The sequence below is a fragment of the Garra rufa genome, chromosome 1 (assembly GCF_049309525.1).
Source record: "Garra rufa chromosome 1, GarRuf1.0, whole genome shotgun sequence".
NCBI lineage: Eukaryota > Metazoa > Chordata > Actinopteri > Cypriniformes > Cyprinidae > Garra > Garra rufa.
This window is the reverse complement of record NC_133361.1, coordinates 85,242,388-85,260,676: the sequence shown is the minus strand read 5'-3', so window position 1 is coordinate 85,260,676 and position 18,289 is coordinate 85,242,388. Positions and strand designations below refer to the sequence as shown.

Genomic DNA, 18,289 nt, shown 5'->3' with positions numbered 1-18,289 from the left:
ACCCAAAACTTTTCATGAGTAAAACTGGCTGTCTCCATTCTTGTAGACTACTCATTGTTTTTCATTAATATAATTTATTGCACCTCTCCTATGATTGTAAATTATTGGTGTGCCTCTGTTGGAATGGAGCAGAGGCTGGGACAAGCTTTAAGCACTGACTTTGCTAAATGGCAAAGAATGCGAAAGCGGCTAAGTTTGGATGAGCATGCAGCGTCACTTCTCCAGTCGCTTCGCAGCCTCAGGAACTTTCCAAAAGACTTCCCTGGCAGCGGTGGGATTCGAACCCACGCCCCCGAAGAGACTGGAGCCTTAATCCAGCGCCTTAGACCGCTCGGCCACGCTACCTTGTCATGGTGTGTTCCACGGGTCTTTACGACAGGTCAAACGGCCTCCCAAATACTGACTCTGCAGTCTAATCCTGTTTGCGTAAAACAAGCCCGCTCCCAAGCGGGTTAGAGGGCCTCCCTGCCTTGGTTAAAATGCCTGCTGGCAGCAATGGGATTTAGACTGGAGCCTTAAATCAAATGCCTTAGACCTCTCGGCCACGCTACCCTGGAATGCTCACTTTCGTGGGCCCTTTTCTGCCCTCTTCCCCCACCCCAAAGATAGAGAAAACGTCGGCCGCCGGACCTTCTTTGCAAAGCCTCTGGAGTGCGGGCAAAGAATGTTTTTTTTGTGTATAGGCACAATAGCCTTCCAAAACTCTGTCTTGGCAGTAGTGGGATTCAAACCCACGCCCCCGAAGAGACTGGAGCCTTAATCCAGCGCCTTAGACCGCTCGGCCACGCTACCTTGTCATGGTGTGTTCCACGGGTCTTTATGACAGGTCAAACGTCCTCCCAAATAATGACTCTGCAGTCTAATCCTGTTTGCGTAAAACAAGCCCGCTCCCAAGCGGGTTAGAGGGCCTCCCTGCCTTGGTTAAAATGCCTGCTGGCAGCAATGGGATTTAGACTGGAGCCTTAAATCAAATGCCTTAGACCTCTCGGCCACGCTACCCTGGAATGCTCACTTTCGTGGGCCCTTTTCTGCCCTCTTCCCCCACCCCAAAGATAGAGAAAACGTCGGCCGCCGGACCTTCTTTGCAAAGCCTCTGGAGTGCGGGCAAAGAATGTTTTTTTGTGTATAGGCACAATAGCCTTCCAAAACTCTGTCTTGGCAGTAGTGGGATTCAAACCCACGCCCCCGAAGAGACTGGAGCCTTAATCCAGCGGCTTAGACCACTCGGCCCCGCTACCCTGCCACAGCCGCCTTCGTGGGCCCTTTTTTTTCTTGTCGCGCTTCGCCGCAAGCTGATGCCTTGTAATTCGAAGCCGTAAAGGCATCCTTTATACAGGGGTATGCAGTCCTACTCCTGGTGGCCCCCTTCCTGTGGAGTGGAGGTCATCATCAAGCAGGCTCCTGATTGGTTAACGCGGCGCGAATTGACGCAGAAGTTCAGATTTATCACCTCGGGCAGCAGACGCGAATGCTTGTCAGACGCGTGATTCACAAAAAAGCACAATTCGCGCTTAACGCACCTAACGCGCCAGACGCTCAATTCGCGCCATTCACGAGAACTAGACGCGCGGATGAGGCGAATTCGCGTCTACCGCGCCGCGCTAAACGCCTCATTCGCGCCGCAAGAACTCCAGGCGCGTGTAAACACGTCTTACCATTGACTTAACATTGAAATCACTCGGACCAGACGCATATTCCCGTTTGGTGTGAGCGTAACATTAGACCGTGCGGCCATGCTGCCTCGTCGGGTTGCGCTCCAAGGGTCTCTTCGACAGGTGGAACGGCCTCCCTAATACTTACATGGCAGAACTGCTGCAGTCTAATCCTGTTTGCGTGAAATAATCCCGCTGCCAAGCGGGTTAGAGGGCCTCCCTGCTTTGGTTAAAATTGCTGCTGGCAGCGATGGGATTCGAACCCACGCCCCCGAAGAGACTGGAGCCTAAATCCAGCGCCTTAGACCACTCGGCCACGCTACCCTGGGATTTGCACTTTCGTGGGCCATTTTCTGCCCTCTTCCCCCACCCCAAATATAGAGAGAACGTCGGCCGCCGGACCTTCTATGCAAAGCCTCTGGAATGCGGGCAAAGAACATTTTTTTTGCGTACGCACAATAGCCTTCCAAAACTCTGTCTTGGCAGCAGTGGGATTCAAACCCACACCCCCGAAGAGACTGGAGCCTTAATCCAACGCCTTATGCTACGTTCACACCAAACGCGAATACGCGTCGAAATTCTGGCCTGCCGCTTCTATTTACACGCCTGACCACTTTGTGTTCATTCGCCCGTCAAGAGCGAAATGGACGCGCATGAAAACAAAAGTTTGAAGTGAAATTTACGCGCGTCAGGTGCGTCAGAGAGGCGAAAGTTTCAAAAAGTTTCGAACCCCATTGGCAGCCATCTTTTTACAAGACGTCTGTTGTTGATCGGTCATTTATCGAGAGTGTCACTGCTCTGTATTGGCTCTGGAGAGCAGAACAGCGGTGTAGGGATCATCGTCGCTGTATTTGGGTTGCGCTTCGCCACAAGCTGATGCCTTGTAATTCGCCGCCGTAAAGGCATCCTTAATACAGGGTATGCAGTCCTACTCCTGGTGGCCCCCTTCCTGTGGAGTGGAGGTCCATCTCTGATCAAGCACACCTGAATCCGCTAATCAAGGCCTTTGGGGCTTATGTGGAAACGATAGCCAGCTGTGATGCATTTAAAATCAAAATGATCAGGCAGCTGTTATTTCACCCAAAACTTTTCATGAGTAAAACTGGCTGTCTCCATTCTTGTAGACTACTCATTGTTTTTCATTAATATAATTTATTGCACCTCTCCTATGATTGTAAATTATTGGTGTGCCTCTGTTGGAATGGAGCAGAGGCTGGGACAAGCTTTAAGCACTGACTTTGCTAAATGGCAAAGAATGCGAAAGCGGCTAAGTTTGGATGAGCATGCAGCGTCACTTCTCCAGTCGCTTCGCAGCCTCAGGAACTTTCCAAAGGACTTCCCTGGCAGCGGTGGGATTCGAACCCACGCCCCCGAAGAGACTGGAGCCTTAATCCAGCGCCTTAGACCGCTCGGCCACGCTACCTTGTCATGGTGTGTTCCACGGGTCTTTACGACAGGTCAAACGGCCTCCCAAATACTGACTCTGCAGTCTAATCCTGTTTGCGTAAAACAAGCCCGCTCCCAAGCGGGTTAGAGGGCCTCCCTGCCTTGGTTAAAATGCCTGCTGGCAGCAATGGGATTTAGACTGGAGCCTTAAATCAAATGCCTTAGACCTCTCGGCCACGCTACCCTGGAATGCTCACTTTCGTGGGCCCTTTTCTGCCCTCTTCCCCCACCCCAAAGATAGAGAAAACGTCGGCCGCCGGACCTTCTTTGCAAAGCCTCTGGAGTGCGGGCAAAGAATGTTTTTTTGTGTATAGGCACAATAGCCTTCCAAAACTCTGTCTTGGCAGTAGTGGGATTCAAACCCACGCCCCCGAAGAGACTGGAGCCTTAATCCAGCGCCTTAGACCGCTCGGCCACGCTACCTTGTCATGGTGTGTTCCACGGGTCTTTACGACAGGTCAAACGTCCTCCCAAATAATGACTCTGCAGTCTAATCCTGTTTGCGTAAAACAAGCCCGCTCCCAAGCGGGTTAGAGGGCCTCCCTGCCTTGGTTAAAATGCCTGCTGGCAGCAATGGGATTTAGACTGGAGCCTTAAATCAAATGCCTTAGACCTCTCGGCCACGCTACCCTGGAATGCTCACTTTCGTGGGCCCTTTTCTGCCCTCTTCCCCCACCCCAAAGATAGAGAAAACGTCGGCCGCCGGACCTTCTTTGCAAAGCCTCTGGAGTGCGGGCAAAGAATGTTTTTTTGTGTATAGGCACAATAGCCTTCCAAAACTCTGTCTTGGCAGTAGTGGGATTCAAACCCACGCCCCCGAAGAGACTGGAGCCTTAATCCAGCGGCTTAGACCACTCGGCCCCGCTACCCTGCCACAGCCGCCTTCGTGGGCCCTTTTTTTTCTTGTCGCGCTTCGCCGCAAGCTGATGCCTTGTAATTCGAAGCCGTAAAGGCATCCTTTATACAGGGGTATGCAGTCCTACTCCTGGTGGCCCCCTTCCTGTGGAGTGGAGGTCATCATCAAGCAGGCTCCTGATTGGTTAACGCGGCGCGAATTGACGCAGAAGTTCAGATTTATCACCTCGGGCAGCAGACGCGAATGCTTGTCAGACGCGTGATTCACAAAAAAGCACAATTCGCGCTTAACACACCTAACGCGCCAGACGCTCAATTCGCGCCATTCACGAGAACTAGACGCGCGGATGAGGCGAATTCGCGTCTACCGCGCCGCGCTAAACGCCTCATTCGCGCCGCAAGAACTCCAGGCGCGTGTAAACACGTCTTACCATTGACTTAACATTGAAATCACTCGGACCAGACGCATATTCCCGTTTGGTGTGAGCGTAGCATTAGACCGTGCGGCCATGCTGCCTCGTCGGGTTGCGCTCCAAGGGTCTCTTCGACAGGTGGAACGGCCTCCCTAATACTTACATGGCAGAACTGCTGCAGTCTAATCCTGTTTGCGTGAAATAATCCCGCTGCCAAGCGGGTTAGAGGGCCTCCCTGCTTTGGTTAAAATTGCTGCTGGCAGCGATGGGATTCGAACCCACGCCCCCGAAGAGACTGGAGCCTAAATCCAGCGCCTTAGACCACTCGGCCACGCTACCCTGGGATTCTCACTTTCGTGGGCCATTTTCTGCCCTCTTCCCCCACCCCAAATATAGAGAGAACGTCGGCCGCCGGACCTTCTATGCAAAGCCTCTGGAATGCGGGCAAAGAACATTTTTTTTGCGTACGCACAATAGCCTTCCAAAACTCTGTCTTGGCAGCAGTGGGATTCAAACCCACACCCCCGAAGAGACTGGAGCCTTAATCCAACGCCTTATGCTACGTTCACACCAAACGCGAATACGCGTCGAAATTCTGGCCTGCCGCTTCTATTTACACGCCTGACCACTTTGTGTTCATTCGCCCGTCAAGAGCGAAATGGACGCGCATGAAAACAAAAGTTTGAAGTGAAATTTACGCGCGTCAGGTGCGTCAGAGAGGCGAAAGTTTCAAAAAGTTTCGAACCCCATTGGCAGCCATCTTTTTACAAGACGTCTGTTGTTGATCGGTCATTTATCGAGAGTGTCACTGCTCTGTATTGGCTCTGGAGAGCAGAACAGCGGTGTAGGGATCATCGTCGCTGTATTTGGGTTGCGCTTCGCCACAAGCTGATGCCTTGTAATTCGCCGCCGTAAAGGCATCCTTAATACAGGGTATGCAGTCCTACTCCTGGTGTCCCCCTTCCTGTGGAGTGGAGGTCCATCTCTGATCAAGCACACCTGAATCCGCTAATCAAGGCCTTTGGGGCTTATGTGGAAACGATAGCCAGCTGTGATGCATTTAAAATCAAAATGATCAGGCAGCTGTTATTTCACCCAAAACTTTTCATGAGTAAAACTGGCTGTCTCCATTCTTGTAGACTACTCATTGTTTTTCATTAATATAATTTATTGCACCTCTCCTATGATTGTAAATTATTGGTGTGCCTCTGTTGGAATGGAGCAGAGGCTGGGACAAGCTTTAAGCACTGACTTTGCTAAATGGCAAAGAATGCGAAAGCGGCTAAGTTTGGATGAGCATGCAGCGTCACTTCTCCAGTCGCTTCGCAGCCTCAGGAACTTTCCAAAAGACTTTCCTGGCAGCGGTGGGATTCGAACCCACGCCCCCGAAGAGACTGGAGCCTTAATCCAGCGCCTTAGACCGCTCGGCCACGCTACCTTGTCATGGTGTGTTCCACGGGTCTTTACGACAGGTCAAACGGCCTCCCAAATACTGACTCTGCAGTCTAATCCTGTTTGCGTAAAACAAGCCCGCTCCCAAGCGGGTTAGAGGGCCTCCCTGCCTTGGTTAAAATGCCTGCTGGCAGCAATGGGATTTAGACTGGAGCCTTAAATCAAATGCCTTAGACCTCTCGGCCACGCTACCCTGGAATGCTCACTTTCGTGGGCCCTTTTCTGCCCTCTTCCCCCACCCCAAAGATAGAGAAAACGTCGGCCGCCGGACCTTCTTTGCAAAGCCTCTGGAGTGCGGGCAAAGAATGTTTTTTTGTGTATAGGCACAATAGCCTTCCAAAACTCTGTCTTGGCAGTAGTGGGATTCAAACCCACGCCCCCGAAGAGACTGGAGCCTTAATCCAGCGCCTTAGACCGCTCGGCCACGCTACCTTGTCATGGTGTGTTCCACGGGTCTTTACGACAGGTCAAACGTCCTCCCAAATAATGACTCTGCAGTCTAATCCTGTTTGCGTAAAACAAGCCCGCTCCCAAGCGGGTTAGAGGGCCTCCCTGCCTTGGTTAAAATGCCTGCTGGCAGCAATGGGATTTAGACTGGAGCCTTAAATCAAATGCCTTAGACCTCTCGGCCACGCTACCCTGGAATGCTCACTTTCGTGGGCCCTTTTCTGCCCTCTTCCCCCACCCCAAAGATAGAGAAAACGTCGGCCGCCGGACCTTCTTTGCAAAGCCTCTGGAGTGCGGGCAAAGAATGTTTTTTTGTGTATAGGCACAATAGCCTTCCAAAACTCTGTCTTGGCAGTAGTGGGATTCAAACCCACGCCCCCGAAGAGACTGGAGCCTTAATCCAGCGGCTTAGACCACTCGGCCCCGCTACCCTGCCACAGCCGCCTTCGTGGGCCCTTTTTTTTCTTGTCGCGCTTCGCCGCAAGCTGATGCCTTGTAATTCGAAGCCGTAAAGGCATCCTTTATACAGGGGTATGCAGTCCTACTCCTGGTGGCCCCCTTCCTGTGGAGTGGAGGTCATCATCAAGCAGGCTCCTGATTGGTTAACGCGGCGCGAATTGACGCAGAAGTTCAGATTTATCACCTCGGGCAGCAGACGCGAATGCTTGTCAGACGCGTGATTCACAAAAAAGCACAATTCGCGCTTAACACACCTAACGCGCCAGACGCTCAATTCGCGCCATTCACGAGAACTAGACGCGCGGATGAGGCGAATTCGCGTCTACCGCGCCGCGCTAAACGCCTCATTCGCGCCGCAAGAACTCCAGGCGCGTGTAAACACGTCTTACCATTGACTTAACATTGAAATCACTCGGACCAGACGCATATTCCCGTTTGGTGTGAGCGTAGCATTAGACCGTGCGGCCATGCTGCCTCGTCAGGTTGCGCTCCAAGGGTCTCTTCGACAGGTGGAACGGCCTCCCTAATACTTACATGGCAGAACTGCTGCAGTCTAATCCTGTTTGCGTGAAATAATCCCGCTGCCAAGCGGGTTAGAGGGCCTCCCTGCTTTGGTTAAAATTGCTGCTGGCAGCGATGGGATTCGAACCCACGCCCCCGAAGAGACTGGAGCCTAAATCCAGCGCCTTAGACCACTCGGCCACGCTACCCTGGGATTTGCACTTTCGTGGGCCATTTTCTGCCCTCTTCCCCCACCCCAAATATAGAGAGAACGTCGGCCGCCGGACCTTCTATGCAAAGCCTCTGGAATGCGGGCAAAGAACATTTTTTTTGCGTACGCACAATAGCCTTCCAAAACTCTGTCTTGGCAGCAGTGGGATTCAAACCCACACCCCCGAAGAGACTGGAGCCTTAATCCAACGCCTTATGCTACGTTCACACCAAACGCGAATACGCGTCGAAATTCTGGCCTGCCGCTTCTATTTACACGCCTGACCACTTTGTGTTCATTCGCCCGTCAAGAGCGAAATGGACGCGCATGAAAACAAAAGTTTGAAGTGAAATTTACGCGCGTCAGGTGCGTCAGAGAGGCGAAAGTTTCAAAAAGTTTCGAACCCCATTGGCAGCCATCTTTTTACAAGACGTCTGTTGTTGATCGGTCATTTATCGAGAGTGTCACTGCTCTGTATTGGCTCTGGAGAGCAGAACAGCGGTGTAGGGATCATCGTCGCTGTATTTGGGTTGCGCTTCGCCACAAGCTGATGCCTTGTAATTCGCCGCCGTAAAGGCATCCTTAATACAGGGTATGCAGTCCTACTCCTGGTGGCCCCCTTCCTGTGGAGTGGAGGTCCATCTCTGATCAAGCACACCTGAATCCGCTAATCAAGGCCTTTGGGGCTTATGTGGAAACGATAGCCAGCTGTGATGCATTTAAAATCAAAATGATCAGGCAGCTGTTATTTCACCCAAAACTTTTCATGAGTAAAACTGGCTGTCTCCATTCTTGTAGACTACTCATTGTTTTTCATTAATATAATTTATTGCACCTCTCCTATGATTGTAAATTATTGGTGTGCCTCTGTTGGAATGGAGCAGAGGCTGGGACAAGCTTTAAGCACTGACTTTGCTAAATGGCAAAGAATGCGAAAGCGGCTAAGTTTGGATGAGCATGCAGCGTCACTTCTCCAGTCGCTTCGCAGCCTCAGGAACTTTCCAAAGGACTTCCCTGGCAGCGGTGGGATTCGAACCCACGCCCCCGAAGAGACTGGAGCCTTAATCCAGCGCCTTAGACCGCTCGGCCACGCTACCTTGTCATGGTGTGTTCCACGGGTCTTTACGACAGGTCAAACGGCCTCCCAAATACTGACTCTGCGGAACGGCTGCAGTCTAATCCTGTTTGCGTAAAACAAGCCCGCTCCCAAGCGGGTTAGAGGGCCTCCCTGCCTTGGTTAAAATGCCTGCTGGCAGCAATGGGATTTAGACTGGAGCCTAAATCAAATGCCTTAGACCTCTCGGCCACGCTACCCTGGAATGCTCACTTTCGTGGGCCCTTTTCTGCCCTCTTCCCCCACCCCAAAGATAGAGAAAACGTCGGCCGCCGGACCTTCTTTGCAAAGCCTCTGGAGTGCGGGCAAAGACTGTTTTTTTGTGTATAGGCACAATAGCCTTCCAAAACTCTGTCTTGACAGTAGTGGGATTCAAACCCACGCCCCCGAAGAGACTGGAGCCTTAATCCAGCGGCTTAGACCACTCGGCCACGCTACCCTGCCACAGCCGCCTTCGTGGGCCCTTTTTTTTTCTTGTCGCGCTTCGCCGCAAGCTGATGCCTTGTAATTCGAAGCCGTAAAGGCATCCTTTATACAGGGGTATGCAGTCCTACTCCTGGTGGCCCCCTTCCTGTGGAGTGGAGGTCAGCATCAAGCAGGCTCCTGATTGGTTAACGCGGCGCGAATTGACGCAGAAGTTCCGATTTTTCACCTCGGGCAGCAGACGCGAATTCTTGTCAGACGCGTGATTCACAAAAAAGCACAATTCGCGCATAACGCACCTAACGCGCCAGACGCTCAATTCGCGCCATTCGCGAGAACTAGACGCGCGGATGAGGCAAATTCGCGTCTACCGCGCCGCGCTAAACGCCTCATTCGCGCCGCAAGAACTCCAGGCGCGTGTAAACACGTCTTACCATTGAAATCACTCGGACCAGACGCATATTCCCGTTTGGTGTGAGCGTAGCATTAGACCGTGCGGCCATGCTACCTCGTCGGGTTGCGCTCCAAGGGTCTCTTGGACAGGTGGTACGGCCTCCCTAATACTTACTCTGCAGAACTGCTGCAGTCTAATCCTGTTTGCGTGAAATAATCCCGCTGCCAAACGGGTTACAGGGCCTCCCTGCCTTGGTTAAAATGGCTGCTGGCAGCGATGGGATTCGAACCCACGCCCCCGAAGAGACTGGAGCCTAAATCCAGCGCCTTAGACCACTCGGCCACGCTACCCTGGGATTCTCACTTTCGTGGGCCATTTTCTGCCCTCTTCCCCCACCCCAAATATAGAGAGAACGTCGGCCGCCGGACCTTCTATGCAAAGCCTCTGGAATGCGGGCAAAGAACATTTTTTTTGCGTACGCACAATAGCCTTCCTAAACTCTGTCTTGGCAGCAGTGGGATTCAAACCCACACCCCCGAAGAGACTGGAGCCTTAATCCAACGCCTTATGCTACGTTCACACCAAACTCGAATACGCGTCGAAATTCTGGCCTGCCGCTTCTATTTACACGCCTGACCACTTTGTGTTCATTCGCCCGTCAAGAGCGAAATGGACGCGCATGAAAACAAAAGTTTGAAGTGAAATTTACGCGCGTCAGGTGCGTCAGAGAGGCGAAAGTTTCAAAAAGTTTCGAACCCCATTGGCAGCCATCTTTTTACAAGACGTCTGTTGTTGATCGGTCATTTATCGAGAGTGTCACTGCTCTGTATTGGCTCTGGAGAGCAGAACAGCGGTGTAGGGATCATCGTCGCTGTATTTGGGTTGCGCTTCGCCACAAGCTGATGCCTTGTAATTCGCCGCCGTAAAGGCATCCTTAATACAGGGTATGCAGTCCTACTCCTGGTGGCCCCCTTCCTGTGGAGTGGAGGTCCATCTCTGATCAAGCACACCTGAATCCGCTAATCAAGGCCTTTGGGGCTTATGTGGAAACGATAGCCAGCTGTGATGCATTTAAAATCAAAATGATCAGGCAGCTGTTATTTCACCCAAAACTTTTCATGAGTAAAACTGGCTGTCTCCATTCTTGTAGACTACTCATTGTTTTTTGTTAACAGTGTGCTCTCAATGTGCATTATGTTTTTGTTTTGTTAAACTTGTAAAATGTCATAATGTGTTTGTTGTTTTTGTTTTCTTTATTGATTTATATTTATGTCTGAGTTGATCGAGCTGAATGAAATGGCACGGGATGAGTAATGGGGTGTGTACATTTGTGAATGGTTGTTTGATTAATAAAATCACCTTGAGTGAGCACAGCTGCTGCTGTGTGTGTTGCAAGTCAGATACGTTGTTGCGTTTACTCTGTGAACAGGTTATGGGCCCAGAAAGTCAAGAAGTCAAGCGTTTGTTTTAAGTAGAGCCATGAGTGGGCCTAACGCCAGAAAAACGGAACATAGCGGTCGCTGGTCGCGGCTATTGTTCGACGGGGATGAAAAGAATTACGAACTTTGGGAGGTTAAGTTTTTGGGCCACCTCCGGCCCCAAGGCCTGAAAAAGATAATTACTACGGAGCCAGCGGGTGTGGAGACCGCGGAAGAAGCAGCTTCAAATGCCGAGGCATATGCAGAATTAATCCAGTTCTTGGACGATAAAAGTTTGTCGCTTGCAATGCGAGAAGCAGCCGACGATGGGCGCGCAGCGCTAAAGATTTTGAGAGACTACTATGCAGGTAAAGGAAAGCCACGAGTGATAAGCCTGTATACTGAGCTGACCTCGCTTCAAAAATCAGGTAGCGAGAGTGTGACTGAATATGTTATTCGTGCTGAAACTGCTATCACGGCTTTACGAAATGCTGGAGAGACTTTGAGTGACGGACTGCTGGTGGCTATGGTTCTAAAGGGGCTTCCTGAGACTTTTAAACAGTTTGCCATCCATATAACGCAATCGGATGACAGGATAACGTTTGCTGAATTTAAAACAAAGCTTCGGAGCTACGAGGACATCGAAAAGATGCGTGCTCCAGCTGCAGAGGATAATGTAATGGATGTGCGGACAAGACAGAGGCCTGCGAGATCCACCAGTGCAGGCTCAATTGAACGGGCTGCAGCGGACGTGGTGTGCTACAGATGCGGGCTGAAGGGACACATTGCCCGCGCTTGCCGGCGCAAAGTGTGGTGCAGCCACTGCAAGAGCAACACTCATCGCGACGTAACCTGCAGGAGAAGACGGCGCCAGGACGCAACATGGAGGGCCACCGAGGAGGCGACCGACGAGTACGTATTCCGGGTGACCGATGGAGCGGCAGGGTCCCAGCCAAGTAACCAGGGTGTCGACGTGAAGGGCTTGATGGTCGATTGCGGGGCAACCTCGCATATCGTCACCGACATCTCCAAGTTCAAAAGGTTCGATGAGGAGTTCCAGGCCGGGACTCATTACATGGAGCTAGCTGATGGCACAAGGTGTAAGGGAGTAGCAGAACGCAGAGGTGATGCTGAGGTATGTTTGGTGGACAATCGCGGACGCTATCTAAAAACAGTGCTGAGACGGGCACTGTATATTCCCTCATACCCACAGGACATATTTTCGGTGCAAGCAGCAGCTTCCAGCGGAGCAAGCGTAACGTTCAAGAAAGGTGAGGACATTCTGGTGTATAAAGACGGTACAAAATTTCCCATTCGTGTACATGATAGACTATATTACTTGCATACAGTACCTGATGGATGTGATGACCAAGTGAATGGATGTTATGATTTAAAGACATGGCATGAGATACTGGGACACTGTAATTTTGATGACGTGCAGAGATTAGAAGGTGTTGTTGATGGTATGAAAATTGAAGGTTTAACAAACAAACCTATAACTTGTGAAGTGTGCACCCAAGGCAAGTTTACGCAAACTAGAAACAGAAAGCCTGATGTAAGAGCTAAAAGATCTCTAGAGCTAGTGCACACAGATTTGGCCGGTCCAATTCACCCAGAGTCCAGAGAGGGGTATAAATATGTTTTGTCATTCACTGATGATTTTTCCAGTGCCGTGTTTGTGTATTGCCTTAAAAGTAAAAGTGACACACTACAAGCAACGGAGAGGTTTCTTGCCGATATGGCCCCATATGGTAAAATTCAGCGTCTTCGATCCGACAATGGCACTGAGTTTACTGCAAAGCATTACAAAACTCTGTTGGTTAAGAATGGTATTAGACACGAGACTTCTGCGCCATATTCTCCCCACCAAAATGGTACGGCAGAGAGAAATTGGCGTACACTTTTTGACATGGCACGGTGCATGCTGATAGAGAGTGAGTTACCTAAAGATTTATGGCCTTATGCAGTGCAGACCGCAGCCATAGTCAGGAACAGGTGCTTTAACAAACGCACCAAATATACACCAGTTCAGATGCTAACAGGGAGACGGCCCAATCTATCCAGGATGCAAAAGTTTGGTTCAGAGTGTTTTGCTTATAAACAAGATAAAAGAAAGCTGGATCCAAGATGTGAAAGGGGTATTTTTATTGGTTATGATAAAAGCAGTCCAGCATACATTGTCTATTTCCCTGACAGCAGGAAAGTACAAAAGCACAGGTTAGTCAAGTTTCTTTCTAAGACCCGTGTTGAGCAACAGACTCAGACTAGCATTGTTGATGATGGTGATGATGATGTTCTGGAGCAGAAGGCCAATAGAACTAGGCAGGATGTAAATGTAAGTCCAATAGGTGACCAAATTTCAGTCAAAGAGGAGGAACTGAGTAGTAGTCCTCAGACCCAAACAGTTGAAGCTATGCCTGAGCCTCCAAGATACCCTTCTAGGGTGAGGAAGAGGCCAGATTATTTCCATGACTGTGTTTCTCAACAGGCATCTGATGAGGAAACCGATCAGGTGCAGATCAACATAGATTACTGTTATAGAGTAACGTGTAATATACCTGTAACTTTCACAGAAGCTGTAACCTCAGACAGATCAAAAGAGTGGGTCACTGCAATGGATGAGGAGATGCAGTCACTTAGAGAAAACCACACATTTACCCTGAGTAGCTTGCCTGAAGGTAAGAAAGCAGTGGGGGGTAGATGGGTTTATGCGATCAAGAACAACATAGATGGATCTGAAAAGTGTAAAGCACGTTATGTGGCCAAAGGATACAGTCAGAAGAGAGGTGTAGATTATGGAGAGACTTTTTCCCCTACAGCTAACTTGACAAGTATCCGAGTGATAATACAAAAAGCAGCACAAGAAAATCTGATTCTGCATCACATGGATGTAAAAACTGCCTACCTGAATGCACCAATAGATCACGAAATTTACATGGAACAGCCAGAGGGCTATGAAGTAAAATCTGGCACAAATGATAAATTGGTTTGTAAATTGGAAAGATCATTGTATGGGTTAAAACAATCCGGCAGAAACTGGAACAAGGTACTACATGAGTACTTGACCAAAAACCACTTTGAGCAGAATCAAGCTGACCATTGTGTGTATACATGGGAAACAGCCAATGAAAAAGTGATCATTGTAATATGGGTTGATGATTTGTTGATTGTGGCAAGTGATGAAAATGTTCTTAGACACGTGAAGGACATGCTTACGGAGAGATTCAAAATGAAAGACTTGGGCAAACTAAGGCATTTTTTAGGTATTGATTTTAACCAGAGTGACAACTGTGTGAGAATGTCACAAGCAAAATATGTGACACAAATATTGCAAAGGTTTAATATGCAGGATTGCAAACCTAGATCGACTCCTTGTGAACAAAAACTTGACTATACTAATGATGCCGAAAAGATGATTGATGTGAAAAAATATAGAGAGGCAGTGGGAAGCCTCATCTATTTGACCATCTGTACTAGACCTGATATAAGTTTTGTTGTAAGCAAACTGTCACAATATTTCACAGAGCCAACTGTTGAGCAATGGTCTACAGTTAAACATGTACTGAGGTATCTTAAAGGTACATTTGACAAAGAGCTGTGTTACAAAAAATGTAATGAGACACTGGGAATAAGAGCATACAGTGATGCAGACTGGGCGGCTAGTAATGACAGACGTAGTACAACTGGCTATTGTGTAAGTCTAACTGAATGTGGTGCTTTGATTTCATGGAAAACAAAGAAACAGCCAACTGTCGCGCTGTCCACCTGTGAGGCAGAGTACATAGCCCTAGCTACAACCATACAGGAGTGTCTCTATCTTAAACAACTGTTGGAAAATCTTGATACGTGTCAATATTCACCAATTAAGGTATATGAAGATAACCAAGGTACAATCGCCTTAGCAAAAAATCCCGTGAGCAGACAAAGATGCAAACATGTAGACATTAAGTACCATTTTATTAGGTCTTTTGTAAATAATGGTGACATTACATTAATGTTTTGTCCCACTAATGAGATGGTAGCAGATGTGTTGACAAAGCCTGCAACCAAGTGCAAGTTGATGAAGTTTGATGCAATTACTTTTGGAAAGTGATGTGACATACTTTGTTAACAATGTGAGAGCAAGTGGGGGTGTTAACAGTGTGCTCTCAATGTGCATTATGTTTTTGTTTTGTTAAACTTGTAAAATGTCATAATGTGTTTGTTGTTTTTGTTTTCTTTATTGATTTATATTTATGTCTGAGTTGATCGAGCTGAATGAAATGGCACGGGATGAGTAATGGGGTGTGTACATTTGTGATTGGTTGTTTGATTAATAAAATCACCTTGAGTGAGCACAGCTGCTGCTGTGTGTGTTGCAAGTCAGATACGTTGTTGCGTTTACTCTGTGGGCCATTTTCTGCCCTCTTCCCCCACCCCAAATATAGAGAGAACGTCGGCCGCCGGACCTTCTATGCAAAGCCTCTGGAATGCGGGCAAAGAACATTTTTTTTGCGTACGCACAATAGCCTTCCAAAACTCTGTCTTGGCAGCAGTGGGATTCAAACCCACACCCCCGAAGAGACTGGAGCCTTAATCCAACGCCTTATGCTACGTTCACACCAAACGCGAATACGCGTCGAAATTCTGGCCTGCCGCTTCTATTTACACGCCTGACCACTTTGTGTTCATTCGCCCGTCAAGAGCGAAATGGACGCGCATGAAAACAAAAGTTTGAAGTGAAATTTACGCGCGTCAGGTGCGTCAGAGAGGCGAAAGTTTCAAAAAGTTTCGAACCCCATTGGCAGCCATCTTTTTACAAGACGTCTGTTGTTGATCGGTCATTTATCGAGAGTGTCACTGCTCTGTATTGGCTCTGGAGAGCAGAACAGCGGTGTAGGGATCATCGTCGCTGTATTTGGGTTGCGCTTCGCCACAAGCAGATGCCTTGTAATTCGCTGCCGTAAAGGCATCCTTAATACAGGGTATGCAGTCCTACTCCTGGTGGCCCCCTTCCTGTGGAGTGGAGGTCAGCATCAAGCAGGCTCCTGATTGGTTAACGCGGCGCGAATTGACGCAGAAGTTCCGATTTTTCACCTCGGGCAGCAGACGCGAATTCTTGTCAGACGCGTGATTCACAAAAAAGCACAATTCGCGCTTAACGCACCTAACGCGCCAGACGCTCAATTCGCGCCATTCGCGAGAACTAGACGCGCGGATGAGGCAAATTCGCGTCTACCGCGCCGCGCTAAACGCCTCATTCGCGCCGCAAGAACTCCAGGCGCGTGTAAACACGTCTTACCATTGACTTAACATTGAAATCACTCGGACCAGACGCATATTCCCGTTTGGTGTGAGCGTAGCATTAGACCGTGCGGCCATGCTACCTCGTCGGGTTGCGCTCCAAGGGTCTCTTGGACAGGTGGTACGGCCTCCCTAATACTTACTCTGCAGAACTGCTGCAGTCTAATCCTGTTTGCGTGAAATAATCCCGCTGCCAAACGGGTTACAGGGCCTCCCTGCCTTGGTTAAAATGGCTGCTGGCAGCGATGGGATTCGAACCCACGCCCCCGAAGAGACTGGAGCCTAAATCCAGCGCCTTAGACCACTCGGCCACGCTACCCTGGGATTCTCACTTTCGTGGGCCATTTTCTGCCCTCTTCCCCCACCCCAAATATAGAGAGAACGTCGGCCGCCGGACCTTCTATGCAAAGCCTCTGGAATGCGGGCAAAGAACATTTTTTTTTGCGTACGCACAATAGCCTTCCAAAACTCTGTCTTGGCAGCAGTGGGATTCAAACCCACACCCCCGAAGAGACTGGAGCCTTAATCCAACGCCTTATGCTACGTTCACACCAAACGCGAATACGCGTCTAAATTCTGGCCTGCCGCTTCTATTTACACGCCTGACCACTTTGTGTTCATTCGCCCGTCAAGAGCGAAATGGACGCGCATGAAAACAAAAGTTTGAAGTGAAATTTACGCGCGTCAGGTGCGTCAGAGAGGCGAAAGTTTCAAAAAGTTTCGAACCCCATTGGCAGCCATCTTTTTACAAGACGTCTGTTGTTGATCGGTCATTTATCGAGAGTGTCACTGCTCTGTATTGGCTCTGGAGAGCAGAACAGCGGTGTAGGGATCATCGTCGCTGTATTTGGGTTGCGCTTCGCCACAAGCTGATGCCTTGTAATTCGCCGCCGTAAAGGCATCCTTAATACAGGGTATGCAGTCCTACTCCTGGTGGCCCCCTTCCTGTGGAGTGGAGGTCCATCTCTGATCAAGCACACCTGAATCCGCTAATCAAGGCCTTTGGGGCTTATGTGGAAACGATAGCCAGCTGTGATGCATTTAAAATCAAAATGATCAGGCAGCTGTTATTTCACCCAAAACTTTTCATGAGTAAAACTGGCTGTCTCCATTCTTGTAGACTACTCATTGTTTTTCATTAATATAATTTATTGCACCTCTCCTATGATTGTAAATTATTGGTGTGCCTCTGTTGGAATGGAGCAGAGGCTGGGACAAGCTTTAAGCACTGACTTTGCTAAATGGCAAAGAATGCGAAAGCGGCTAAGTTTGGATGAGCATGCAGCGTCACTTCTCCAGTCGCTTCGCAGCCTCAGGAACTTTCCAAAAGACTTCCCTGGCAGCGGTGGGATTCGAACCCACGCCCCCGAAGAGACTGGAGCCTTAATCCAGCGCCTTAGACCGCTCGGCCACGCTACCTTGTCATGGTGTGTTCCACGGGTCTTTACGACAGGTCAAACGGCCTCCCAAATACTGACTCTGCAGTCTAATCCTGTTTGCGTAAAACAAGCCCGCTCCCAAGCGGGTTAGAGGGACTCCCTGCCTTGGTTAAAATGCCTGCTGGCAGCAATGGGATTTAGACTGGAGCCTTAAATCAAATGCCTTAGACCTCTCGGCCACGCTACCCTGGAATGCTCACTTTCGTGGGCCCTTTTCTGCCTTCTTCCCCCACCCCAAAGATAGAGAAAACGTCGGCCGCCGGACCTTCTTTGCAAAGCCTCTGGAGTGCGGGCAAAGAATGGTTTTTTGTGTATAGGCACAATAGCCTTCCAAAACTCTGTCTTGGCAGTAGTGGGATTCAAACCCACGCCCCCGAAGAGACTGGAGCCTTAATCCAGCGGCTTAAACCACTCAGCCCCGCTACCCTGCCACAGCCGCCTTCGTGGGCCCTTTTTTTTCTTGTCGCGCTTCGCCGCAAGCTGATGCCTTGTAATTCGAAGCCGTAAAGGCATCCTTTATACAGGGTTATGCAGTCCTACTCCTGGTGGCCCCCTTCCTGTGGAGTGGAGGTCCATCTCTGATCAAGCACACCTGAATCCGCTAATCAAGGCCTTTGGGGCTTATGTGGAAACGATAGCCAGCTGTGATGCATTTAAAATCAAAATGATCAGGCAGCTGTTATTTCACCCAAAACTTTCCATGAGTAACACTGGCTGTCTCCATTCTTGTAGACTTCTCATTGTTTTTCATTAATATAATTTTCAAATTCGTTGAATTGTTG

At 49.5% G+C, this 18,289-nt stretch overlaps 13 non-coding genes across 13 annotated transcripts; all 13 read right to left on the bottom strand.

Moving 5' to 3' along the window:
* Window positions 1-263: 263 nt before the first annotated feature.
* Window positions 264-345, bottom strand: trnal-aag (transfer RNA leucine (anticodon AAG)). Its single transcript has one exon. It is a non-coding gene; the product is annotated as a tRNA-Leu (tRNA).
* Window positions 346-710: 365 nt separating this feature from the next.
* Window positions 711-792, bottom strand: trnal-aag (transfer RNA leucine (anticodon AAG)). Its single transcript has one exon. It is a non-coding gene; the product is annotated as a tRNA-Leu (tRNA).
* Window positions 793-1,894: 1,102 nt separating this feature from the next.
* Window positions 1,895-1,976, bottom strand: trnal-uag (transfer RNA leucine (anticodon UAG)). The gene has a single exon. It is a non-coding gene; the product is annotated as a tRNA-Leu (tRNA).
* Window positions 1,977-2,993: 1,017 nt separating this feature from the next.
* trnal-aag (transfer RNA leucine (anticodon AAG)) lies at window positions 2,994-3,075 on the bottom strand. The gene has a single exon. It is a non-coding gene; the product is annotated as a tRNA-Leu (tRNA).
* A 364-nt stretch (window positions 3,076-3,439) lies between these two features.
* On the bottom strand, window positions 3,440-3,521 carry trnal-aag (transfer RNA leucine (anticodon AAG)). The gene has a single exon. It is a non-coding gene; the product is annotated as a tRNA-Leu (tRNA).
* A 1,102-nt stretch (window positions 3,522-4,623) lies between these two features.
* On the bottom strand, window positions 4,624-4,705 carry trnal-uag (transfer RNA leucine (anticodon UAG)). The gene has a single exon. It is a non-coding gene; the product is annotated as a tRNA-Leu (tRNA).
* Window positions 4,706-5,722: 1,017 nt separating this feature from the next.
* On the bottom strand, window positions 5,723-5,804 carry trnal-aag (transfer RNA leucine (anticodon AAG)). Its single transcript has one exon. It is a non-coding gene; the product is annotated as a tRNA-Leu (tRNA).
* A 364-nt stretch (window positions 5,805-6,168) lies between these two features.
* Window positions 6,169-6,250, bottom strand: trnal-aag (transfer RNA leucine (anticodon AAG)). The gene has a single exon. It is a non-coding gene; the product is annotated as a tRNA-Leu (tRNA).
* Window positions 6,251-7,352: 1,102 nt separating this feature from the next.
* On the bottom strand, window positions 7,353-7,434 carry trnal-uag (transfer RNA leucine (anticodon UAG)). Its single transcript has one exon. It is a non-coding gene; the product is annotated as a tRNA-Leu (tRNA).
* A 1,017-nt stretch (window positions 7,435-8,451) lies between these two features.
* Window positions 8,452-8,533, bottom strand: trnal-aag (transfer RNA leucine (anticodon AAG)). Its single transcript has one exon. It is a non-coding gene; the product is annotated as a tRNA-Leu (tRNA).
* A 1,102-nt stretch (window positions 8,534-9,635) lies between these two features.
* On the bottom strand, window positions 9,636-9,717 carry trnal-uag (transfer RNA leucine (anticodon UAG)). The gene has a single exon. It is a non-coding gene; the product is annotated as a tRNA-Leu (tRNA).
* Window positions 9,718-16,305: 6,588 nt separating this feature from the next.
* On the bottom strand, window positions 16,306-16,387 carry trnal-uag (transfer RNA leucine (anticodon UAG)). Its single transcript has one exon. It is a non-coding gene; the product is annotated as a tRNA-Leu (tRNA).
* Window positions 16,388-17,405: 1,018 nt separating this feature from the next.
* Window positions 17,406-17,487, bottom strand: trnal-aag (transfer RNA leucine (anticodon AAG)). Its single transcript has one exon. It is a non-coding gene; the product is annotated as a tRNA-Leu (tRNA).
* Between the last annotated feature and the right edge of the window lie 802 nt (window positions 17,488-18,289).